This window comes from Ascaphus truei, chromosome 2 (genome assembly GCF_040206685.1).
Source record: "Ascaphus truei isolate aAscTru1 chromosome 2, aAscTru1.hap1, whole genome shotgun sequence".
NCBI classification, from domain to species: domain Eukaryota; kingdom Metazoa; phylum Chordata; class Amphibia; order Anura; family Ascaphidae; genus Ascaphus; species Ascaphus truei.
Genome location: NC_134484.1, coordinates 490,528,358 through 490,554,937, shown reverse-complemented (window position 1 = coordinate 490,554,937; position 26,580 = coordinate 490,528,358). Strand labels below are relative to the sequence as shown.

General features: G+C 48.8%; 1 protein-coding gene across 1 annotated transcript in view; it reads right to left on the bottom strand.

The window, feature by feature from the left end:
* Positions 1-4,450, bottom strand: part of LOC142488070 (tyrosinase-like) — a 45,753-nt gene extending 41,303 nt beyond the window's left edge. The window contains exons 1-2 of the mRNA XM_075588443.1: positions 4,191-4,450; positions 273-458 (exon numbers count right to left, since the gene is read on the bottom strand). The gene's annotated coding sequence lies outside the window, so the exon portion shown is untranslated. The remainder of the gene's footprint in view (positions 1-272; positions 459-4,190) is intronic.
* Between the last annotated feature and the right edge of the window lie 22,130 nt (positions 4,451-26,580).

Below are 26,580 nucleotides of genomic sequence, written 5' to 3'. Positions count from 1 at the left end.
GTGCTGTGTGTATGTAGAGGTGCTGTGTGTATGTAGAGGCGCTGTGTGTATGTAGAGGCGCTGTGTGTATGTAGAGGTGCTGTGTATGTAGAGGCGCTGTGTGTATGTACAGGTGCTGTGTATGTAGAGGCGCTGTGTGTGTAGAGGTGCTGTGTGTGTATGTAGAGGCGCTGTGTGTATGTAGAGGCGCTGTGTGTATGTAGAGGTGCTGTGTATGTAGAGGCGCTGTGTGTATGTAGAGGCGCTGTGTGTATGTACAGGTGCTCTCTTACCTATTAGTTTCAGGTGCCTGTCTCCTCTCTGCCACGGTCTCAGGACTGGCTGCTTTTTGCACTGTGGTCCTCACATTTATAAGCTCTCCGGGGAGCGGTGACAGGCGTGTATCGCCCTCAGGAGGAACACATAGGTCTGGGCACATATAGATAATGGCTGATTCCTCCCAAATAGCCCACACGTTGCTGGAATGATTGATTGCGCTGTATTAAAGGTGTTGCAATTAGCAACAAGACTGTAACTACTTACTGTAATACAAGATGAAGCAATTAAGCTCCCACAGAATTCATAAATATGCAAGACATTAATGCCAATAAAATGCAAATGCATCTCCCCTGTGTTACCACACACTGGGCCAGAGCCACAGAAGGTGCTAAGCTTTAGTCCTATTCTCAGTGAACGGGAGGAAAGGCGTTCTAAAGCTTAGCACCCTATTGTGGATTTAGGCCTGTAGGGGATGTGCACAGAGGGTAAAACACCGGAGACATTTGGTGGATCGATCACTCTCAGCAGGGGCAGCATGCAAGGCTGTCAGTATAGCGGCCCTTGTGGGTATCCCTGCTGAGGTGCTGTGTGTATGTAGAGGCGCTGTGTGTATGTAGAGGTGCTGTGTGTATGTAGAGGTGCTGTGTGTATGTAGAGGTTCTGTGTATGTAGAGGTGCTGTGTGTATGTAGAGGTGCTGTGTGTATGTAGAGGTTCTGTGTATGTAGAGGTGCTGTGTGTATGTAGAGGCACTGTGTGTATGTAGAGGCGCTGTGTGTATGTAGAGGCGCTGTGTGTATGTAGAGGCGCTGTGTGTGTGTAGAGGCGCTGTGTGTATGTAGAGGTGCTGTGTGTATGTAGAGGTTCTGTGTATGTAGATGTGCTGTGTATGTAGAGGTACTGTGTGTATGTAGAGGTTCTGTGTATGTAGAGGTGCTGTGTCTATGTTGAGGTGCTGTGTGTATGTAGAGGTTCTGTGTATGTAGAGGTGCTGTGTATGTAGAGGTGCTGTGTGTATGTAGAGGCGCTGTGTGTATGTAGAGGCGCTGTGTGTATGTAGAGGTGCTGTGTGTGTGTAGAGGCGCTGTGTGTATGTAGAGGCGCTGTGTGTATGTAGAGGTGCTGTGTGTGTGTAGAGGCGCTGTGTATGTAGAGGTGCTGTGTGTATGTAGAGGTGCTGTGTGTATGTAGAGGTTCTGTGTATGTAGAGGTGCTGTGTGTATGTTGAGGTGCTGTGTGTGTGTAGAGGCGCTGTGTTTATGTAGAGGCGCTGTGTGTATGTAGAGGCGCTGTGTGTATGTAGAGGTGCTGTGTGTATGTAGAGGCGCTGTGTGTATGTAGAGGCGCTGTGTGTATGTGAGGCGCTGTGTGTATGTAGAGGTGCTGTGTGTATGTAGAGGTGCTGTGTGTATGTAGAGGCGCTGTGTGTATGTAGAGGTGCTGTGTGTATGTAGAGGTGCTGTGTGTGTATGTAGAGGTGCTGTGTGTATGTAGAGGCGCTGTGTGTATGTAGAGGTGCTGTGTGTATGTAGAGGCGCTGTGTGTGTGTAGAGGCGCTGTGTGTATGTAGAGGTGCTGTGTGTATGTAGAGGCGCTGTGTGTATGTAGAGGCGCTGTGTGTGTGTAGAGGCGCTGTGTGTATGTAGAGGTGCTGTGTGTATGTAGAGGTTCTGTGTATGTAGAGGTGCTGTGTGTATGTAGAGGTGCTGTGTGTATGTAGAGGTTCTGTGTATGTAGAGGTGCTGTGTGTATGTAGAGGCGCTGTGTGTATGTAGAGGTGCTGTGTGTATGTAGAGGTGCTGTGTGTATGTAGAGGTTCTGTGTATGTAGAGGTGCTGTGTGTATGTAGAGGCGCTGTGTGTATGTAGAGGCGCTGTGTGTATATAGAGGTGCTGTGTGTGTGTAGAGGCGCTGTGTGTATGTAGAGGCGCTGTGTGTATGTAGAGGTGCTGTGTGTGTATGTAGAGGTGCTGTGTGTGTGTAGAGGTGCTGTGTATGTAGAGGTGCTGTGTGTGTGTAGAAGTGCTGTGTATGTAGAGGTGCTGTGTGTATGTAGGGGTGCTGTATATGTAGAGGCGCTGTGTGTATGTAGAGGCGCTGTGTGTATGTAGAGGTGCTGTGTGTATGTAGAGGTGCTGTGTGTGTATGTAGAGGTTATGTGTGTATGTAGAGGCGCTGTGTGTATGTAGAGGTGCTGTGTGTGTGTAGAGGCGCTCTGTGTATGTACAGGTGCTGTGTGTATGTAGAGGTGCTGTGTATGTAGAGTTGCTGTGTGTGTACATGTGCTGTGTGTATGTAGAGGTGCTGTGTGTGTTTACAGGTGCTGTGTATGTAGAGATGCTGTGTTTATGTAGAGGCGTTCTGTGTGTGTAGAGGTGCTGTGTGTGTACAGTTGCTGTGTGTATGTAGAGGTGCTGTGTGTGTACAGGTGCTGTGTGTATGTAGAGGTGCTGTGTATGTAGAGGTGCTGTGTGTTTGTAGAGGTGCTGTGTATGTAGAGGTGCTGTGTGTATGTAGAGGTGCTGTGTATGTAGAGGTGCTGTGTATGTCTAGGTACTGTGTATGTAGAGGCGCTGTGTGTGTTTGTAGAGGTGCTGTGTGTGTTTGTAGAGGCGCTGTGTGTGTATGTAGAGGCGCTGTGTGTATGTAGAGGTGCTGTGTGTATGTAGAGGCGCTGTGTGTATGTAAAGGCGCTGTGTGTATGTCTAGGTGCTGTGTATGTAGAGGTGCTGTGTGTGTATGTAGAGGGGCTGTGTATGTACTGTAAAGGTGCTGTGTGTATGTAGAGGTGCTGTGTGTATGTAGAGGCGCTGTGTGTATGTAGAGGCGCTGTGTGTATGTAGAGGTGCTGTGTATGTAGAGGCGCTGTGTGTATGTACAGGTGCTGTGTATGTAGAGGCGCTGTGTGTGTAGAGGTGCTGTGTGTGTATGTAGAGGCGCTGTGTGTATGTAGAGGCGCTGTGTGTATGTAGAGGTGCTGTGTGTATGTAGAGGCGCTGTGTGTGTATGTAGAGGCGCTGTGTGTTTGTAGAGGTGCTGTGTGTATGTAGAGGCGCTGTGTGTATGTAAAGGCGCTGTGTGTATGTCTAGGTGCTGTGTATGTAGAGGTGCTGTGTGTGTATGTAGAGGGGCTGTGTATGTACTGTAAAGGTGCTGTGTGTATGTAGAGGTGCTGTGTGTATGTAGAGGCGCTGTGTGTATGTAGAGGCGCTGTGTGTATGTAGAGGTGCTGTGTATGTAGAGGGTGCTGTGTGTATGTACAGGTGCTGTGTATGTAGAGGCGCTGTGTGTGTAGAGGTGCTGTGTGTGTATGTAGAGGCGCTGTGTGTATGTAGAGGCGCTGTGTGTATGTAGAGGTGCTGTGTATGTAGAGGCGCTGTGTGTATGTACAGGTGCTGTGTATGTAGAGGCGCTGTGTGTGTAGAGGTGCTGTGTGTGTATGTAGAGGCGCTGTGTGTATGTAGAGGCGCTGTGTGTATGTAGAGGTGCTGTGTGTATGTAGAGGCGCTGTGTGTGTATGTAGAGGCGCTGTGTGTTTGTAGAGGTGCTGTGTGTATGTAGAGGCGCTGTGTGTATGTAAAGGCGCTGTGTGTATGTCTAGGTGCTGTGTATGTAGAGGTGCTGTGTGTGTATGTAGAGGGGCTGTGTATGTACTGTAAAGGTGCTGTGTGTATGTAGAGGTGCTGTGTGTATGTAGAGGCGCTGTGTGTATGTAGAGGCGCTGTGTGTATGTAGAGGTGCTGTGTATGTAGAGGCGCTGTGTGTATGTACAGGTGCTGTGTATGTAGAGGCGCTGTGTGTGTAGAGGTGCTGTGTGTGTATGTAGAGGCGCTGTGTGTATGTAGAGGCGCTGTGTGTATGTAGAGGTGCTGTGTATGTAGAGGCGCTGTGTGTATGTAGAGGCGCTGTGTGTATGTACAGGTGCTCTCTTACCTATTAGTTTCAGGTGCCTGTCTCCTCTCTGCCACGGTCTCAGGACTGGCTGCTCTTTGCACTGTGGTCCTCACATTTATAAGCTCTCCGGGGAGCGGTGACAGGCGTGTATCGCCCTCAGGAGGAACACATAGGTCTGGGCACATATAGATAATGGCTGATTCCTCCCAAATAGCCCACACGTTGCTGGAATGATTGATTGCGCTGTATTAAAGGTGTTGCAATTAGCAACAAGACTGTAACTACTTACTGTAATACAAGATGAAGCAATTAAGCTCCCACAGAATTCATAAATATGCAAGACATTAATGCCAATAAAATGCAAATGCATCTCCCCTGTGTTACCACACACTGGGCCAGAGCCACAGAAGGTGCTAAGCTTTAGTCCTATTCTCAGTGAACGGGAGGAAAGGCGTTCTAAAGCTTAGCACCCTATTGTGGATTTAGGCCTGTAGGGGATGTGCACAGAGGGTAAAACACCGGAGACATTTGGTGGATCGATCACTCTCAGCAGGGGCAGCATGCAAGGCTGTCAGTATAGCGGCCCTTGTGGGTATCCCTGCGCCTGCGGTTAGGATTTAGATGCTGCCTCCTTCTCTTGGGATACGTCTTGTCTCCCTTGGTCTGAGCATGTCTGATTACAGCAGCAGAGGCTTCTGGGAGTTGCAGGATATATGCTGCTGCTCTGTTATTGCTTAATTCCCAGCAACACACACTGTCCCTTTCTGTATCTCTCCCTGCGGCTGCTGTTGTCCTATCAATGTGCTGAGGACTGTTCACACAGATTCACTCAGGGATGCTACATAGGGGACTGACTAACATTCAGCAGTCCCTATCTGAGGCTGGAAGGCTAGGCTTCTTATCAACCTTTGACACAAGTCCAAAGAGAGGTACCTGTAGGCAGGGTGCTCTCCACGTCAGTCTAGGGTCTGTTATGGTGTCTGTGGGGGGGGATCACTGTGGTGGGTTCCAGGGACTAGTGATGCCTGGAACAGAGAGTCTCTCTTTGTCTGGGATCTCTCTAGCAGCACAGACCCTCTCTGTGCTAGAGCTCCCCAGCTGTTTGTGCAGCAGGCTTTTAAGCATGCCTGATGAGCAAGGTGGAGACTGGTCAATTAACTCCTGCTGAAATTAACCAGCTCCCTGCTGGACTCAGACTTTAATACAGAGTAGTGGCCCTGTTACATACCTCCCCTGTTTGTGAGTAGCTAGGTTTAGCCACGGCTGAAGCCCATCCCTCCACTCACTCTAGAGACGGGACTGCGGCATGGAAGAGAAAGGCTGGAGGGAGAGAGCTCTCAGTCATGATGAGATTGGAGCCCTTCCTCCAGGTGACTTTCACTCCTACCAGTAACCTTGGTTTTCACCTTTGCGCCCTTATCTGGTAGTCAGCAAATAAATAAAGGGTTGCTCTCTTGGTCCATTCATGGCCATGATATGTGACCGTGGTTCAAGAAGACACCAGTTACAAAATTTGTGTGGCTGGTGTAGATAAGCACAGTATGTGCTTGAATTCAGCGCGTTTTAGTTGCTCATGGAGGACTTTTCCCAAGCACAGTCTTTCCATGATGGGATTAGCTTCCTCACCTCCACAGAGGACTCCTCAATCAAGCTCCTTTTTCAGTTTTACCCAGTCTTGTTTTATTCGCTTGGCGACAATGACTCAGTATCATTGATCTCGGGAGGTTCAAACTTGACTGAGTTTTTGTCAACTCTGATTGACAAATCATTTTTGTGGACAGCGGGTTGTAGCACTGAGACTGGTGTGGATGCACTTATAGCAATGCACAGCTTGCTTGGCTATGATGTAGAACCAATATCTAGACTGAATCCCACCAGCAGCTTCCTTCATTATCCTGTAGAATCTTTGCTGTTGACAATTCCTAACATTTGACAAGACCACAATTACCGATTGTTTCATAACTACTGTCAAACCTGTAAATATCAGGGTTTAGTGCCAGCCCATAGGGTAGAATAGTAGCCAGGGGGTACCCTGCTACATATAATACACAATAAAACATATTTTAATACATGGGAGACCTTAGGGAGGCTCATAGCTGTAAGGGAAATAGGACTGAGATATCTGGGCTCGAAAACCAGGAGTCTGGGGGACACTGGGAAGCCCCAGTGTAATTCAACACTCGTATCGGCAAATGATGCCTGCTCGCCGGGGAGAATTAGGGCACTACCTGTAGCTCTGGCATCCGAACTCCTGCAAACAAAAGGATTGCATTTCTTCCAAGATATCCCACCTAAAACTTACACAAAGGAAGTTTCATGAGTCTGGGGTAAAGGGAATATGGAAAGTGGAAAATCAGGGACACTTAAACCTTTATTGTGTAGCCTGGTTACCCCCTACCGTCACACCTCCCCCATCAGGATCAAGGCTCTGGGGCAGACACCTCATCAGGTGGCTCCACAAGACTGGATGTCCTGGAGGTTTTCTGGTCACTGGGGATGTCCTGTCGGGAGAGTCCATCTGCATTGCTGTGCTCACTGCCTTTCTTGTGTTGAATGGTATTGTCAAATTCCTGCAGGGCAAGGCTCTAGCAACAAAACAGAGTAGGGGGAGCGAGGGATGAATAGATGCACAGGTTAAACAAATATGGACAATCAGTTTATCACAGAGTGAACCCAGTAAGGGGGGGGTGGGATGGGGAAGAAACAATAAGTAGATGTGAGCTATATACTAAATGCTTACACGGCCGTGTGTGAACACAATCCCAAGATGGTATCTTTGTGGTGGATGATAACCCTTCTGCAGTTGAGTGCAGGAGGGGTCGTGGTGATTCACAATATAAATAAATACTCACACGGCCCAGTGTGAGTAAAGGCGCAGGGCAGATGTCTGTATGGTATACACCTAGGTTCCCCATCAGAAATATTCCCAGGGGTGCTGTGCACGCTGCTGCTGGCAGGCAGGGGGCTCAATGCGGGTCTCTCTCGCAGTTTCCCCGTTCTGGGCTTCTTCCCCTCCCCGTTTCAGTAAGGGGCGTGGGTGAGGCAAAATAATATATTGGGATCAACAGTGCTCTTAAAAACGTCAAAGTTTAATGCACATAAAATAAAATCCCCAATAAATGCACTCACATATTATAACAATTTGCCGTGCTAACCTCTGTTATAATAACCTCTGTGTCAATAATAACGTCAATAACCTCTGACGCGTCTTCATCTCTATATCTCTGATTTTGAGATATTATAAATGAATATCATGATACTAATTTCCTATGGTTATATGTTTATATATTGTTAATATTATTACAGTTTTCCACTGTTACATGGATGTGAGATAAGATGATATACTACGATTGATTATAATTTATATATATACTGTATATATTGTTATTGGAATTACTTAGAGTAAATATATGTTATTTTTATTTATTTTACTTTATTTTTTCATTATTTTATTATTCAATATTATTTATAGCTGGTTATATCCAGTTATATTTATTATTATTATTTTTTATTTTTTACCTTATTTTCATTCGTTTTTCATTACTGTTATATCATCTTATTCTCAATTACACTTATCTATGTGATTTATTTATTTATCTCTTCATCAATTCGTATCCTTGCTTTTTATCCATGTTGCTTGCTTGTTGGTTTTTAAATATTATTTGTTTGCTACAATTGGTGTTACTATTTACATTATTGTTGCAATAAATTGTGTATTCACTTTTTATGTATCAATCTTGTCATATTTGTTATATATGTTTGTTAATTGTCTATGTATTAGTTACATCTGTGTTGCTTTTTCCTCTATATACTAGTATGTCTGAATGGGTTATTTGGCACCCTCATTCATTAAGACTCAGCTGTGTTAGAGGTGTTGCCATTTAGATCAGTTTCGTATTAGCCTATCACAGTATAGTTAGTACTTTATAGGGGAGCACACAGACGTTTTACCACTCACTCTTTGACAAAGTCCCTTGTGGGATGAAACGCGTCAGAGGTTACCTAGCCATGTGATTTTTGTTCGTTTTTTTCAATAAATAGCCGTTTTTGTTAGAGCTGCGTTTGGTTTCATCTCCTTCCCTCGGTGCACCGCTTCTCCTGTTTTCCTGTTAAGATAAGATATCACACACTGAACGGGACGAGAAGCTGCTGGAGGACTTGGAGTCTTATTTATTAAGCTGCGATCCTGACATTACAGCCAATGGCTGATATGCCACAATCACGCTGCCATCGGACGTATCGCAGCTTACGGCTGCGTCCCCGCTAGCGCTGAGCTCGCTGAGCGGGTGGCACTTGGCGAGGTGACTTGCATATATATTTTTCATACTTACCAGCGCGCTCAGCGTCCCTTGCAGCATCCCCCCCCCGCCCCCACTACCGCGAGTGCTTGAAAACATTTAAAGGCCGCCTGGCGCTCATGCTAGGAGAGCTCTCCAAGCATGAGCGCGCTCAGTGCCAGCATGAACAAAGCCTTATGAACAAAACCCTTATACCATACACTAAAACATGGATTTATATCTTCCCTGCTGGACTGTCAGGATCTGAAAAAGAAATAGAAACAACAAAAAGTAAAGGTTTCCAGAACAAGAAACGAACCAAAAATGTTTGACCATCAAAAGAAACAAGAAAGGTGAAAGGAAGATCCCTCCTACGTCTCACGGCCGACGTTACTCGCTGGGAGGTTTCGTTGCACGTCATGTTCTCCTGGGTCTGTTTTATTTTATCTCTATTTGAGAGATTGTTCCAATCACAGAAAAGAGAAAACGTTCTGAGTCCAGTTGCCAATGAGTCACTGTTTACTGTTTGCTCTCTCTCCCTCTGGCCCAGATACATCAATCAGTGATAAGGAAAACTGCAGATGTTATCTACAGAAAATAGTACATTTTTGGTCAACTTGCTTGCAAGTTACATCTCCAATTTTCCTTACCCTGCTTGATGTATCTGGGTGTCTGAGTAGGTCACTGATTACTTGCTCCCTCTCTGAGTGCTGACTGATACAGTAGGTCACTGATTACTTGCTCCCTCTCTGAGTGCTGACTGATGGGTCACTGATTACTTGCTCCCTCTCTGAGTGCTCACAGATGGGTCACTGATTACTTGCTCCCTCTCTGAGTGCTGACTGAAGGGTCAGTGATTATTTGCTCCCTCTCTGAGTGCTGACTGATGGGTCACTGATTACTTGCTCCCTCTCTGAGTGCTGACTTATGGGTCCGGGATTACTTGCTCCCTCTCTGAGTGCTGACTGATGGGTCAGTGATTACTTGCTCCGTCTATGAGTGCTGACTGGTGGGTCACTGATGACTTGCTCCCTCTCTGAGTGCTGACTGATGGGTCAATGTTTACTTGCTCCCTCTCTGAGTGCTGACTGATGGGTCACTGATTACTTGCTCCCTCTCTGAGTGCTGACTGATGGGTCAGTGATTACTTGCTCCCTCTCTGAGTGCTGACCGATGGGTCACTGATTACTTGCTCCCTCTCTGAGTGCTGACTGATGGGTCACTGTTTACTTGCTCCCTCTCTGTGTGCTTACTTATGGGTCACTGATTACTTGCTCCCTCTCTGATTGCTGACTGATGGGTCACTGATTATTTGCTCCCTTTCTGAGTGCTGACTGATGGGTCACTGATTACTTGCTCCCTCTCTGAGTGCTGACTGATGGGTCACTGATTACTTGCTCCCTCTCTGAGTGCTGACTGATGGTTCACTGATTACTTGCTCCCTCTCTGAGTGCTGACTGATGGGTCACTGAGTACTTGCTCCCTCTCTGAGTGCTGACTGATGGGTCAGTGATTACTTGCTCCCTCTCTGAGTGCTGACTGAAGGGTCACTGATTATTTGCTCCCTCTCTGAGTGCTGACTGATGGGTCACTGATTACTTGCTCCCTCTCTGAGTGCTGACTTATGGGTCAGTGATTACTTGCTCCCTCTCTGAGTGCTGACTGATGGGTCACTGAGTACTTGCTCCCTCTCTGAGTGCTCACAGATGGGTCACTGATTACTTGCTCCCTCTCTGAGTGCTGACTGAAGGGTCAGTGATTATTTGCTCCCTCTCTGAGTGCTGACTGATGGGTCACTGATTACTTGCTCCCTCTCTGAGTGCTGACTTATGGGTCCAGGATTACTTGCTCCCTCTCTGAGTGCTGACTGATGGGTCAGTGATTACTTGCTCCGTCTATGAGTGCTGACTGGTGGGTCACTGATGACTTGCTCCCTCTCTGAGTGCTGACTGATGGGTCAATGTTTACTTGCTCCCTCTCTGAGTGCTGACTGATGGGTCAGTGATTACTTGCTCCCTCTCTGAGTGCTGACTGATGGGTCAGTGATTACTTGCTCCCTCTCTGAGTGCTGACTGATGGGTCACTGATTACTTGCTCCCTCTCTGAGTGCTGACTGATGGGTCACTGTTTACTTGCTCCCTCTCTGTGTGCTTACTTATGGGTCACTGATTACTTGCTCCCTCTCTGATTGCTGACTGATGGGTCACTGATTATTTGCTCCCTTTCTGAGTGCTGACTGATGGGTCACTGATTACTTGCTCCCTCTCTGAGTGCTGACTGATGGGTCACTGATTACTTGCTCCCTCTCTGAGTGCTGACTGATGGTTCACTGATTACTTGCTCCCTCTCTGAGTGCTGACTGATGGGTCACTGAGTACTTGCTCCCTCTCTGAGTGCTGACTGATGGGTCAGTGATTACTTGCTCCCTCTCTGAGTGCTGACTGAAGGGTCACTGATTATTTGCTCCCTCTCTGAGTGCTGACTGATGGGTCACTGATTACTTGCTCCCTCTCTGAGTGCTGACTTATGGGTCAGTGATTACTTGCTCCCTCTCTGAGTGCTGACTGATGGGTCACTGATTACTTGCTCCCTCTCTGAGTGCTGACTGATGGGTCTATGTTTACTTGCTCCCTCTCTGAGTGCTGACTGATGGGTCAGTGTTTACTTGCTCCCTCTCTGAGTGCTGACTGATGGGTCACTGATTACTTGCTCCCTCTCTGAGTGCTGACTGATGGGTCACTGATTACTTGCTCCCTCTCTGAGTGCTGACTGATGGATCACTGTTTACTTGCTCCCTCTCTGTGTGCTGACTTATGGGTCACTGATTACTTGCTCCCTCTCTGATTGCTGACTGATGGTTCACTGATTACTTGCTCCCTCTCTGAGTGCTGACTGATGGGTCACTGAGTACTTGCTCCTTCTCTGAGTGCTGACTGATGGATCAGTGATTACTTGCTCCCTCTCTGAGTGCTGACTGAAGGGTCACTGATTATTTGCTCCCTCTCTGAGTGCTGACTGATGGGTCAGTGATTACTTGCTCCATCTATGAGTGCTGACTGATGGGTCACTGATGACTTGCTCCCTCTCTGAGTGCTGACTGATGGGTCAATGTTTACTTGCTCCCTCTCTGAGTGCTGACTGATGGGTCACTGATTACTTGCTCCCTCTCTTAGTGCTGACTGATGGGTCAGTGATTACATGCTCCCTCTCTGAGTGCTGACTGATGGGTCACTGATTACTTGCTCCCTCTCTGAGTGCTGACTGATGGGTCACTGTTTACTTGCTCCCTCTCTGTGTGCTGACTTATGGGTCACTGATTACTTGCTCCCTCTCTGATTGCTGACTGATGGGTCACTGATTATTTGCTCCCTTTCTGAGTGCTGACTGATGGGTCACTGATTACTTGCTCCCTCTCTGAGTGCTGACTGATGGGTCACTGATTACTTGCTCCCTCTCTGAGTGCTGACTGATGGTTCACTGATTACTTGCTCCCTCTCTGAGTGCTGACTGATGGGTCAATGTTTACTTGCTCCCTCTCTGAGTGCTGACTGATAGGTCAGTGATTACTTGCTCCCTCTCTGAGTGCTGACTGATGGGTCAATGTTTACTTGCTCCCTCTCTGAGTGCTGACTGATGGGTCACTGATTACTTGCTCCCTCTCTTAGTGCTGACTGATGGGTCAGTGATTACTTGCTCCCTCTCTGAGTGCTGACTGATGGGTCACTGATTACTTGCTCCCTCTCTGAGTGCTGACTGATGGGTCACTGTTTACTTGCTCCCTCTCTGTGTGCTGACTTATGGGTCACTGATTACTTGCTCCCTCTCTGATTGCTGACTGATGGGTCACTGATTATTTGCTCCCTTTCTGAGTGCTGACTGATGGGTCACTGATTACTTGCTCCCTCTCTGAGTGCTGACTGATGGGTCACTGATTACTTGCTCCCTCTCTGAGTGCTGACTGATGGTTCACTGATTACTTGCTCCCTCTCTGAGTGCTGACTGATGGGTCACTGAGTACTTGCTCCCTCTCTGAGTGCTGACTGATGGGTCAGTGATCACTTGCTCCCTCTCTGAGTGCTGACTGAAGGGTCACTGATTATTTTCTCCCTCTCTGAGTGCTGACTGATGGGTCACTGATTACTTGCTCCCTCTCTGAGTGCTGACTTATGGGTCAGTGATTACTTGCTCCCTCTCTGAGTGCTGACTGATGGGTCACTGATTACTTGCTCCCTCTCTGAGTGCTGACTTATGGGTCAGTGATTACTTGCTCCCTCTCTGAGTGCTGACTGATGGGTCACTGATTACTTGCTCCCTCTCTGAGTGCTGACTGATGGGTCTATGTTTACTTGCTCCCTCTCTGAGTGCTGACTGATGGGTCAGTGATTACTTGCTCCCTCTCTGAGTGCTGACTGATGGGTCACTGATTACTTGCTCCCTCTCTGAGTGCTGACTGATGGGTCACTGATTACTTGCTCCCTCTCTGAGTGCTGACTGATGGATCACTGTTTACTTGCTCCCTCTCTGTGTGCTGACTTATGGGTCACTGATTACTTGCTCCCTCTCTGATTGCTGACTGATGGTTCACTGATTACTTGCTCCCTCTCTGAGTGCTGACTGATGGGTCACTGAGTACTTGCTCCCTCTCTGAGTGCTGACTGATGGATCAGTGATTACTTGCTCCCTCTCTGAGTGCTGACTGAAGGGTCACTGATTATTTGCTCCCTCTCTGAGTGCTGACTGATGGGTCAGTGATTACTTGCTCCATCTATGAGTGCTGACTGATGGGTCACTGATGACTTGCTCCCTCTCTGAGTGCTGACTGATGGGTCAATGTTTACTTGCTCCCTCTCTGAGTGCTGACTGATGGGTCACTGATTACTTGCTCCCTCTCTTAGTGCTGACTGATGGGTCAGTGATTACTTGCTCCCTCTCTGAGTGCTGACTGATGGGTCACTGATTACTTGCTCCCTCTCTGAGTGCTGACTGATGGGTCACTGTTTACTTGCTCCCTCTCTGTGTGCTGATTTATGGGTCACTGATTACTTGCTCCCTCTCTGATTGCTGACTGATGGGTCACTGATTATTTGCTCCCTTTCTGAGTGCTGACTGATGGGTCACTGATTACTTACTCCCTCTCTGAGTGCTGACTGATGGGTCACTGATTACTTGCTCCCTCTCTGAGTGCTGACTGATGGTTCACTGATTACTTGCTCCCTCTCTGAGTGCTGACTGATGGGTCAATGTTTACTTGCTCCCTCTCTGAGTGCTGACTGATGGGTCACTGATTACTTGCTCCCTCTCTGAGTGCTGACTGATGGGTCAATGTTTACTTGCTCCCTCTCTGAGTGCTGACTGATGGGTCACTGATTACTTGCTCCCTCTCTTAGTGCTGACTGATGGGTCAGTGATTACTTGCTCCCTCTCTGAGTGCTGACTGATGGGTCACTGATTACTTGCTCCCTCTCTGAGTGCTGACTGATGGGTCACTGTTTACTTGCTCCCTCTCTGTGTGCTGACTTATGGGTCACTGATTACTTGCTCCCTCTCTGATTGCTGACTGATGGGTCACTGATTATTTGCTCCCTTTCTGAGTGCTGACTGATGGGTCACTGATGACTTGCTCCCTCTCTGAGTGCTGACTGATGGGTCACTGATTACTTGCTCCCTCTCTGAGTGCTGACTGATGGTTCACTGATTACTTGCTCCCTCTCTGAGTGCTGACTGATGGGTCACTGAGTACTTGCTCCCTCTCTGAGTGCTGACTGATGGGTCAGTGATCACTTGCTCCCTCTCTGAGTGCTGACTGAAGGGTCACTGATTATTTTCTCCCTCTCTGAGTGCTGACTGATGGGTCACTGATTACTTGCTCCCTCTCTGAGTGCTGACTTATGGGTCAGTGATTACTTGCTCCCTCTCTGAGTGCTGACTGATGGGTCACTGATTACTTGCTCCCTCTCTGAGTGCTGACTGATGGGTCACTGATTACTTGCTCCCTCTCTGAGTGCTGAATGAAGGGTCACTGATTATTTGCTCCCTCTCTGAGTGCTGACTGATTGTTCACTGATTACTTGCTCCCTCTCTGAGTGCTGACTGATGGGTCACTGCTTTCTTGCTCCCTCTCTGAGTGCTGACTGATGGGTCACTGATTACTTGCTCCCTCTCTGAGTGCTGACTGATGGGTCAATGTTTACTTGCTCCCTCTCTGAGTGCTGACTGATGGGTCAGTGATTACTTGCTCCCTCTCTGAGTGCTGACTGATGGGTCACTGATTACTTGCTCCCTCTCTGAGTGCTGACTGATGGGTCACTGAGTACTTGCTCCCTCTCTGAGTGCTGACTGATGGATCAGTGATTACTTGCTCCCTCTCTGAGTGCTGACTGAAGGGTCACTGATTATTTGCTCCCTCTCTGAGTGCTGACTGATGGGTCAGTGATTACTTGCTCCATCTCTGAGTGCTGACTGATGGGTCACTGATTACTTGCTCCCTCTCTGAGTGCTGACTGATGGGTCACTGATTACTTGCTCCCTCTCTGAGTGCTGACTGATGGGTCACTGATTACTTGCTCCCTCTCTGAGTGCTGAATGATGGATCACTGTTTACTTGCTCCCTCTCTGTGTGCTGACTTATGGGTCACTGATTACTTGCTCCCTCTCTGATTGCTGACTGATGGTTCACTGATTACTTGCTCCCTCTCTGAGTGCTGACTGATGGGTCACTGAGTACTTGCTCCCTCTCTGAGTGCTGACTGATGGATCAGTGATTACTTGCTCCCTCTCTGAGTGCTGACTGAAGGGTCACTGATTATTTGCTCCCTCTCTGAGTGCTGACTGATGGGTCAGTGATTACTTGCTCCATCTATGAGTGCTTACTGATGGGTCACTGATGACTTGCTCCCTCTCTGAGTGCTGACTGATGGGTCAATGTTTACTTGCTCCCTCTCTGAGTGCTGACTGATGGGTCACTGATTACTTGCTCCCTCTCTTAGTGCTGACTGATGGGTCAGTGATTACTTGCTCCCTCTCTGAGTGCTGACTGATGGGTCACTGATTACTTGCTCCCTCTCTGAGTGCTGACTGATGGGTCACTGTTTACTTGCTCCCTCTCTGTGTGCTGACTTATGGGTCACTGATTACTTGCTCCCTCTCTGATTGCTGACTGATGGGTCACTGATTATTTGCTCCCTTTCTGAGTGCTGACTGATGGGTCACTGATTACTTGCTCCCTCTCTGAGTGCTGACTGATGGGTCACTGATTACTTGCTCCCTCTCTGAGTGCTGACTGATGGTTCACTGATTACTTGCTCCCTCTCTGAGTGCTGACTGATGGGTCACTGAGTACTTGCTCCCTCTCTGAGTGCTGACTGATGGGTCAGTGATCACTTGCTCCCTCTCTGAGTGCTGACTGAAGGGTCACTGATTATTTTCTCCATCTCTGAGTGCTGACTGATGGGTCACTGATTACTTGCTCCCTCTCTGAGTGCTGACTTATGGGTCAGTGATTACTTGCTCCCTCTCTGAGTGCTGACTGATGGGTCACTGATTACTTGCTCCCTCTCTGAGTGCTGACTGATGGGTCACTGATTACTTGCTCCCTCTCTGAGTGCTGAATGAAGGGTCACTGATTATTTGCTCCCTCTCTGAGTGCTGACTGATTGTTCACTGATTACTTGCTCCCTCTCTGAGTGCTGACTGATGGGTCACTGCTTTCTTGCTCCCTCTCTGAGTGCTGACTGAAGGGTCACTGATTATTTGCTCCCTCTCTGAGTGCTGACTGATGGGTCACTGATTACTTGCTCCCTCTCTGAGTGCTGACTGATGGGTCAGTGATTACTTGCTCCCTCTCTGAGTGCTGACTGATGGGTCACTGAGTACTTGCTCCCTCTCTGAGTGCAGACTGATGGGTCACTGATTACTTGCTCCCTCTCTGAGTGCTGACTGAAGGGTCACTGATTACTTGCTCCCTCTCTGAGTGCTGACTGAAGGGTCAGTGATTACTTGCTCCCTCTCTGAGTGCTGACTGATGGGTCAGTGATTACTTGCTCCCTCTCTGAGTGCTGACTGATGGGTCACTGATTACTTGCTCCCTCTCTGAGTGCTGACTGATGGGTCACTGATTACTTGCTCCCTCTCTGAGTGCTGACTGATGGTTCACTGATTACTTGCTCCCTCTCTGAGTGCTGACTGATGGGTCACTGAGTACTTGCTCCCTCTCTGAGTGCTGACTGATGGGTCAGTGATTACTTGCTCCCTCTCTGAGTGCTGACTGAAGGGTCACTGATTATTTGCTCCCTCTCTGAGTGCTGACTGATGGGTCACTGATTACTTGCTCCCTCTCTGAGTGCTGACTGATGGGTCACTGATTACTTGCTCCCTCTCTGAGTGCTGACTGATGGGTCAATGTTTACTTGCTCCCACTCTGAGTGCTGACTGATGGGTCAGTGATTACTTGCTCCCTCTCTGAGTGCTGACTGATGGGTCACTGAGTACTTGCTCCCTCTCTGAGTGCTGACTGATGGGTCACTGCTTTCTTGCTCCCTCTCTGAGTGCTGACTGATGGGTCACTGATTACTTGCTCCCTCTCTGAGTGCTGACTGATGGTTCACTGATTACTTGCTCCCTCTCTGAGTGCTGACTGATGGGTCACTGAGTACTTGCTCCCTCTCTGAGTGCTGACTGATGGGTCAGTGATTACTTGCTCCCTCTCTGAGTGCTGACTGAAGGGTTACTGATTATTTGCTCCCTCTCTGAGTGCTGACTGATGGGTCACTGATTACTTGCTCCCTCTCTGAGTGCTGACTTATGGGTCAGTGATTACTTGCTCCCTCTCTGAGTGCTGACTGATGGGTCACTGAGTACTTGCTCCCTCTCTGAGTGCTGACTGATGGGTCACTGATTACTTGCTCCCTCTCTGAGTGCTGAATGAAGGGTCACTGATTATTTGCTCCCTCTCTGAGTGCTGACTGATTGTTCACTGATTACTTGCTCCCTCTCTGAGTGCTGACTGATGGGTCACTGCTTTCTTGCTCCCTCTCTGAGTGCTGACTGTTGGGTCACTGATTACTTGCTCCCTCTCTGAGTGCTGACTGATGGGTCACTGATTATTTGCTCCCTCTCTGAGTGCTGACTTATGGGTCACTGATTACTTGCTCCCTCTCTGAGTGCTGACTGATGGGTCAGTGATTACTTGCTCCCTCTCTGAGTGCTGACTGATGGGTCACTGAGTACTTGCTCCCTCTCTGAGTGCAGACTGATGGGTCACTGATTACTTGCTCCCTCTCTGAGTGCTGACTGAAGGGTCACTGATTACTTGCTCCCTCTCTGAGTGCTGACTTATGGGTCAGTGATTACTTGCTCCCTCTCTGAGTGCTGACTGATGGGTCAGTGATTACTTGCTCCCTCTCTGAGTGCTGACTGATGGGTCACTGATTACTTGCTCCCTCTCTGAGTGCTGACTGAAGGGTCACTGATTATTTGCTCCCTCTCTGACTGCTGACTGATGGGTCACTGATTACTTGCTCCCTCTCTGAGTGCTGACTGATGGGTCACTGATTACTTGCTCCCTCTCTGAGTGCTGACTGATGGTTCACTGATTACTTGCTCCCTCTCTGAGTGCTGACTGATGGGTCACTGAGTACTTGCTCCCTCTCTGAGTGCTGACTGATGGGTCAGTGATTACTTGCTCCCTCTCTGAGTGCTGACTGAAGGGTCACTGATTATTTGCTCCCTCTCTGAGTGCTGACTGATGGGTCACTGATTACTTGCTCCCTCTCTGAGTGCTGACTGATGGGTCACTGCTTTCTTGCTCCCTCTCTGAGTGCTGACTGAAGGGTCACTGATTATTTGCTCCCTCTCTGAGTGCTGACTGATGGGTCACTGATTACTTGCTCCCTCTCTGAGTGCTGACTGATGGGTCAGTGATTACTTGCTCCCTCTCTGAGTGCTGACTGATGGGTCACTGAGTACTTGCTCCCTCTCTGAGTGCAGACTGATGGGTCACTGATTACTTGCTCCCTCTCTGAGTGCTGACTGAAGGGTCACTGATTACTTGCTCCCTCTCTGAGTGCTGACTGAAGGGTCAGTGATTACTTGCTCCCTCTCTGAGTGCTGACTGATGGGTCAGTGATTACTTGCTCCCTCTCTGAGTGCTGACTGATGGGTCACTGATTACTTGCTCCCTCTCTGAGTGCTGACTGATGGGTCACTGATTACTTGCTCCCTCTCTGAGTGCTGACTGATGGTTCACTGATTACTTGCTCCCTCTCTGAGTGCTGACTGATGGGTCACTGAGTACTTGCTCCCTCTCTGAGTGCTGACTGATGGGTCAGTGATTACTTGCTCCCTCTCTGAGTGCTGACTGAAGGGTCACTGATTATTTGCTCCCTCTCTGAGTGCTGACTGATGGGTCACTGATTACTTGCTCCCTCTCTGAGTGCTGACTGATGGGTCACTGATTACTTGCTCCCTCTCTGAGTGCTGACTGATGGGTCACTGATTACTTGCTCCCTCTCTGAGTGCTGACTGATGGTTCACTGATTACTTGCTCCCTCTCTGAGTGCTGACTGATGGGTCACTGAGTACTTGCTCCCTCTCTGAGTGCTGACTGATGGGTCAGTGATTACTTGCTCCCTCTCTGAGTGCTGACTGAAGGGTTACTGATTATTTGCTCCCTCTCTGAGTGCTGACTGATGGGTCACTGATTACTTGCTCCCTCTCTGAGTGCTGACTTATGGGTCAGTGATTACTTGCTCCCTCTCTGAGTGCTGACTGATGGGTCACTGAGTACTTGCTCCCTCTCTGAGTGCTGACTGATGGGTCACTGATTACTTGCTCCCTCTCTGAGTGCTGACTGATGGTTCACTGATTACTTGCTCCCTCTCTGAGTGCTGACTGATGGGTCACTGAGTACTTGCTCCCTCTCTGAGTGCTGACTGATGGGTCAGTGATTACTTGCTCCCTCTCTGAGTGCTGACTGAAGGGTCACTGATTATTTGCTCCCTCTCTGAGTGCTGACTGATGGGTCACTGATTACTTGCTCCCTCTCTGAGTGCTGACTTATGGGTCAGTGATTACTTGCTCCCTCTCTGAGTGCTGACTGATGGGTCACTGATTACTTGCTCCCTCTCTGAGTGCTGACTGATGGGTCTATGTTTACTTGCTCCCTCTCTGAGTGCTGACTGATGGGTCAGTGATTACTTGCTCCCTCTCTGAGTGCTGACTGATGGGTCACTGATTACTTGCTCCCTCTCTGAGTGCTGACTGATGGGTCACTGATTACTTGCTCCCTCTCTGAGTGCTGACTGATGGATCACTGTTTACTTGCTCCCTCTCTGTGTGCTGACTTATGGGTCACTGATTACTTGCTCCCTCTCTGATTGCTGACTGATGGTTCACTGATTACTTGCTCCCTCTCTGAGTGCTGACTGATGGGTCACTGAGTACTTGCTCCCTCTCTGAGTGCTGACTGATGGATCAGTGATTACTTGCTCCCTCTCTGAGTGCTGACTGAAGGGTCACTGATTATTTGCTCCCTCTCTGAGTGCTGACTGATGGGTCAGTGATTACTTGCTCCATCTATGAGTGCTGACTGATGGGTCACTGATGACTTGCTCCCTCTCTGAGTGCTGACTGATGGGTCAATGTTTACTTGCTCCCTCTCTGAGTGCTGACTGATGGGTCACTGATTACTTGCTCCCTCTCTTAGTGCTGACTGATGGGTCAGTGATTACATGCTCCCTCTCTGAGTGCTGACTGATGGGTCACTGATTACTTGCTCCCTCTCTGAGTGCTGACTGATGGGTCACTGTTTACTTGCTCCCTCTCTGTGTGCTGACTTATGGGTCACTGATTACTTGCTCCCTCTCTGATTGCTGACTGATGGGTCACTGATTATTTGCTCCCTTTCTGAGTGCTGACTGATGGGTCACTGATTACTTGCTCCCTCTCTGAGTGCTGACTGATGGGTCACTGATTACTTGCTCCCTCTCTGAGTGCTGACTGATGGTTCACTGATTACTTGCTCCCTCTCTGAGTGCTGACTGATGGGTCAATGTTTACTTGCTCCCTCTCTGAGTGCTGACTGATAGGTCAGTGATTACTTGCTCCCTCTCTGAGTGCTGACTGATGGGTCAATGTTTACTTGCTCCCTCTCTGAGTGCTGACTGATGGGTCACTGATTACTTGCTCCCTCTCTTAGTGCTGACTGATGGGTCAGTGATTACTTGCTCCCTCTCTGAGTGCTGACTGATGGGTCACTGATTACTTGCTCCCTCTCTGAGTGCTGACTGATGGGTCACTGTTTACTTGCTCCCTCTCTGTGTGCTGACTTATGGGTCACTGATTACTTGCTCCCTCTCTGATTGCTGACTGATGGGTCACTGATTATTTGCTCCCTTTCTGAGTGCTGACTGATGGGTCACTGATTACTTGCTCCCTCTCTGAGTGCTGACTGATGGGTCACTGATTACTTGCTCCCTCTCTGAGTGCTGACTGATGGTTCACTGATTACTTGCTCCCTCTCTGAGTGCTGACTGATGGGTCACTGAGTACTTGCTCCCTCTCTGAGTGCTGACTGATGGGTCAGTGATCACTTGCTCCCTCTCTGAGTGCTGACTGAAGGGTCACTGATTATTTTCTCCCTCTCTGAGTGCTGACTGATGGGTCACTGATTACTTGCTCCCTCTCTGAGTGCTGACTTATGGGTCAGTGATTACTTGCTCCCTCTCTGAGTGCTGACTGATGGGTCACTGATTACTTGCTCCCTCTCTGAGTGCTGACTTATGGGTCAGTGATTACTTGCTCCCTCTCTGAGTGCTGACTGATGGGTCACTGATTACTTGCTCCCTCTCTGAGTGCTGACTGATGGGTCTATGTTTACTTGCTCCCTCTCTGAGTGCTGACTGATGGGTCAGTGATTACTTGCTCCCTCTCTGAGTGCTGACTGATGGGTCACTGATTACTTGCTCCCTCTCTGAGTGCTGACTGATGGGTCACTGATTACTTGCTCCCTCTCTGAGTGCTGACTGATGGATCACTGTTTACTTGCTCCCTCTCTGTGTGCTGACTTATGGGTCACTGATTACTTGCTCCCTCTCTGATTGCTGACTGATGGTTCACTGATTACTTGCTCCCTCTCTGAGTGCTGACTGATGGGTCACTGAGTACTTGCTCCCTCTCTGAGTGCTGACTGATGGATCAGTGATTACTTGCTCCCTCTCTGAGTGCTGACTGAAGGGTCACTGATTATTTGCTCCCTCTCTGAGTGCTGACTGATGGGTCAGTGATTACTTGCTCCATCTATGAGTGCTGACTGATGGGTCACTGATGACTTGCTCCCTCTCTGAGTGCTGACTGATGGGTCAGTGATTACTTGCTCCATCTATGAGTGCTGACTGATGGGTCACTGATGACTTGCTCCCTCTCTGAGTGCTGACTGATGGGTCAATGTTTACTTGCTCCCTCTCTGAGTGCTGACTGATGGGTCACTGATTACTTGCTCCCTCTCTTAGTGCTGACTGATGGGTCAGTGATTACTTGCTCCCTCTCTGAGTGCTGACTGATGGGTCACTGATTACTTGCTCCCTCTCTGAGTGCTGACTGATGGGTCACTGTTTACTTGCTCCCTCTCTGTGTGCTGATTTATGGGTCACTGATTACTTGCTCCCTCTCTGATTGCTGACTGATGGGTCACTGATTATTTGCTCCCTTTCTGAGTGCTGACTGATGGGTCACTGATTACTTACTCCCTCTCTGAGTGCTGACTGATGGGTCACTGATTACTTGCTCCCTCTCTGAGTGCTGACTGATGGTTCACTGATTACTTGCTCCCTCTCTGAGTGCTGACTGATGGGTCAATGTTTACTTGCTCCCTCTCTGAGTGCTGACTGATGGGTCACTGATTACTTGCTCCCTCTCTGAGTGCTGACTGATGGGTCAATGTTTACTTGCTCCCTCTCTGAGTGCTGACTGATGGGTCACTGATTACTTGCTCCCTCTCTTAGTGCTGACTGATGGGTCAGTGATTACTTGCTCCCTCTCTGAGTGCTGACTGATGGGTCACTGATTACTTGCTCCCTCTCTGAGTGCTGACTGATGGGTCACTGTTTACTTGCTCCCTCTCTGTGTGCTGACTTATGGGTCACTGATTACTTGCTCCCTCTCTGATTGCTGACTGATGGGTCACTGATTATTTGCTCCCTTTCTGAGTGCTGACTGATGGGTCACTGATTACTTGCTCCCTCTCTGAGTGCTGACTGATGGGTCACTGATTACTTGCTCCCTCTCTGAGTGCTGACTGATGGTTCACTGATTACTTGCTCCCTCTCTGAGTGCTGACTGATGGGTCACTGAGTACTTGCTCCCTCTCTGAGTGCTGACTGATGGGTCAGTGATCACTTGCTCCCTCTCTGAGTGCTGACTGAAGGGTCACTGATTATTTTCTCCCTCTCTGAGTGCTGACTGATGGGTCACTGATTACTTGCTCCCTCTCTGAGTGCTGACTTATGGGTCAGTGATTACTTGCTCCCTCTCTGAGTGCTGACTGATGGGTCACTGATTACTTGCTCCCTCTCTGAGTGCTGACTGATGGGTCACTGATTACTTGCTCCCTCTCTGAGTGCTGAATGAAGGGTCACTGATTATTTGCTCCCTCTCTGAGTGCTGACTGATTGTTCACTGATTACTTGCTCCCTCTCTGAGTGCTGACTGATGGGTCACTGCTTTCTTGCTCCCTCTCTGAGTGCTGACTGATGGGTCACTGATTACTTGCTCCCTCTCTGAGTGCTGACTGATGGGTCAATGTTTACTTGCTCCCTCTCTGAGTGCTGACTGATGGGTCAGTGATTACTTGCTCCCTCTCTGAGTGCTGACTGATGGGTCACTGATTACTTGCTCCCTCTCTGAGTGCTGACTGATGGGTCACTGAGTACTTGCTCCCTCTCTGAGTGCTGACTGATGGATCAGTGATTACTTGCTCCCTCTCTGAGTGCTGACTGAAGGGTCACTGATTATTTGCTCCCTCTCTGAGTGCTGACTGATGGGTCAGTGATTACTTGCTCCATCTCTGAGTGCTGACTGATGGGTCACTGATTACTTGCTCCCTCTCTGAGTGCTGACTGATGGGTCACTGATTACTTGCTCCCTCTCTGAGTGCTGACTGATGGGTCACTGATTACTTGCTCCCTCTCTGAGTGCTGAATGATGGATCACTGTTTACTTGCTCCCTCTCTGTGTGCTGACTTATGGGTCACTGATTACTTGCTCCCTCTCTGATTGCTGACTGATGGTTCACTGATTACTTGCTCCCTCTCTGAGTGCTGACTGATGGGTCACTGAGTACTTGCTCCCTCTCTGAGTGCTGACTGATGGATCAGTGATTACTTGCTCCCTCTCTGAGTGCTGACTGAAGGGTCACTGATTATTTGCTCCCTCTCTGAGTGCTGACTGATGGGTCAGTGATTACTTGCTCCATCTATGAGTGCTGACTGATGGGTCACTGATGACTTGCTCCCTCTCTGAGTGCTGACTGATGGGTCAATGTTTACTTGCTCCCTCTCTGAGTGCTGACTGATGGGTCACTGATTACTTGCTCCCTCTCTTAGTGCTGACTGATGGGTCAGTGATTACTTGCTCCCTCTCTGAGTGCTGACTGATGGGTCACTGATTACTTGCTCCCTCTCTGAGTGCTGACTGATGGGTCACTGTTTACTTGCTCCCTCTCTGTGTGCTGACTTATGGGTCACTGATTACTTGCTCCCTCTCTGATTGCTGACTGATGGGTCACTGATTATTTGCTCCCTTTCTGAGTGCTGACTGATGGGTCACTGATTACTTGCTCCCTCTCTGAGTGCTGACTGATGGGTCACTGATTACTTGCTCCCTCTCTGAGTGCTGACTGATGGTTCACTGATTACTTGCTCCCTCTCTGAGTGCTGACTGATGGGTCACTGAGTACTTGCTCCCTCTCTGAGTGCTGACTGATGGGTCAGTGATCACTTGCTCCCTCTCTGAGTGCTGACTGAAGGGTCACTGATTATTTTCTCCATCTCTGAGTGCTGACTGATGGGTCACTGATTACTTGCTCCCTCTCTGAGTGCTGACTTATGGGTCAGTGATTACTTGCTCCCTCTCTGAGTGCTGACTGATGGGTCACTGATTACTTGCTCCCTCTCTGAGTGCTGACTGATGGGTCACTGATTACTTGCTCCCTCTCTGAGTGCTGAATGAAGGGTCACTGATTATTTGCTCCCTCTCTGAGTGCTGACTGATTGTTCACTGATTACTTGCTCCCTCTCTGAGTGCTGACTGATGGGTCACTGCTTTCTTGCTCCCTCTCTGAGTGCTGACTGAAGGGTCACTGATTATTTGCTCCCTCTCTGAGTGCTGACTGATGGGTCACTGATTACTTGCTCCCTCTCTGAGTGCTGACTGATGGGTCAGTGATTACTTGCTCCCTCTCTGAGTGCTGACTGATGGGTCACTGAGTACTTGCTCCCTCTCTGAGTGCAGACTGATGGGTCACTGATTACTTGCTCCCTCTCTGAGTGCTGACTGAAGGGTCACTGATTACTTGCTCCCTCTCTGAGTGCTGACTGAAGGGTCACTGATTATTTGCTCCCTCTCTGAGTGCTGACTGATGGGTCACTGATTACTTGCTCCCTCTCTGAGTGCTGACTGATGGGTCACTGATTACTTGCTCCCTCTCTGAGTGCTGACTGATGGGTCAATGTTTACTTGCTCCCACTCTGAGTGCTGACTGATGGGTCAGTGATTACTTGCTCCCTCTCTGAGTGCTGACTGATGGGTCACTGAGTACTTGCTCCCTCTCTGAGTGCTGACTGATGGGTCACTGCTTTCTTGCTCCCTCTCTGAGTGCTGACTGATGGGTCACTGATTACTTGCTCCCTCTCTGAGTGCTGACTGATGGTTCACTGATTACTTGCTCCCTCTCTGAGTGCTGACTGATGGGTCACTGAGTACTTGCTCCCTCTCTGAGTGCTGACTGATGGGTCAGTGATTACTTGCTCCCTCTCTGAGTGCTGACTGAAGGGTTACTGATTATTTGCTCCCTCTCTGAGTGCTGACTGATGGGTCACTGATTACTTGCTCCCTCTCTGAGTGCTGACTTATGGGTCAGTGATTACTTGCTCCCTCTCTGAGTGCTGACTGATGGGTCACTGAGTACTTGCTCCCTCTCTGAGTGCTGACTGATGGGTCACTGATTACTTGCTCCCTCTCTGAGTGCTGAATGAAGGGTCACTGATTATTTGCTCCCTCTCTGAGTGCTGACTGATTGTTCACTGATTACTTGCTCCCTCTCTGAGTGCTGACTGATGGGTCACTGCTTTCTTGCTCCCTCTCTGAGTGCTGACTGTTGGGTCACTGATTACTTGCTCCCTCTCTGAGTGCTGACTGATGGGTCACTGATTATTTGCTCCCTCTCTGAGTGCTGACTTATGGGTCACTGATTACTTGCTCCCTCTCTGAGTGCTGACTGATGGGTCAGTGATTACTTGCTCCCTCTCTGAGTGCTGACTGATGGGTCACTGAGTACTTGCTCCCTCTCTGAGTGCAGACTGATGGGTCACTGATTACTTGCTCCCTCTCTGAGTGCTGACTGAAGGGTCACTGATTACTTGCTCCCTCTCTGAGTGCTGACTTATGGGTCAGTGATTACTTGCTCCCTCTCTGAGTGCTGACTGATGGGTCAGTGATTACTTGCTCCCTCTCTGAGTGCTGACTGATGGGTCACTGATTACTTGCTCCCTCTCTGAGTGCTGACTGAAGGGTCACTGATTATTTGCTCCCTCTCTGACTGCTGACTGATGGGTCACTGATTACTTGCTCCCTCTCTGAGTGCTGACTGATGGGTCACTGATTACTTGCTCCCTCTCTGAGTGCTGACTGATGGTTCACTGATTACTTGCTCCCTCTCTGAGTGCTGACTGATGGGTCACTGAGTACTTGCTCCCTCTCTGAGTGCTGACTGATGGGTCAGTGATTACTTGCTCCCTCTCTGAGTGCTGACTGAAGGGTCACTGATTATTTGCTCCCTCTCTGAGTGCTGACTGATGGGTCACTGATTACTTGCTCCCTCTCTGAGTGCTGACTGATGGGTCACTGCTTTCTTGCTCCCTCTCTGAGTGCTGACTGAAGGG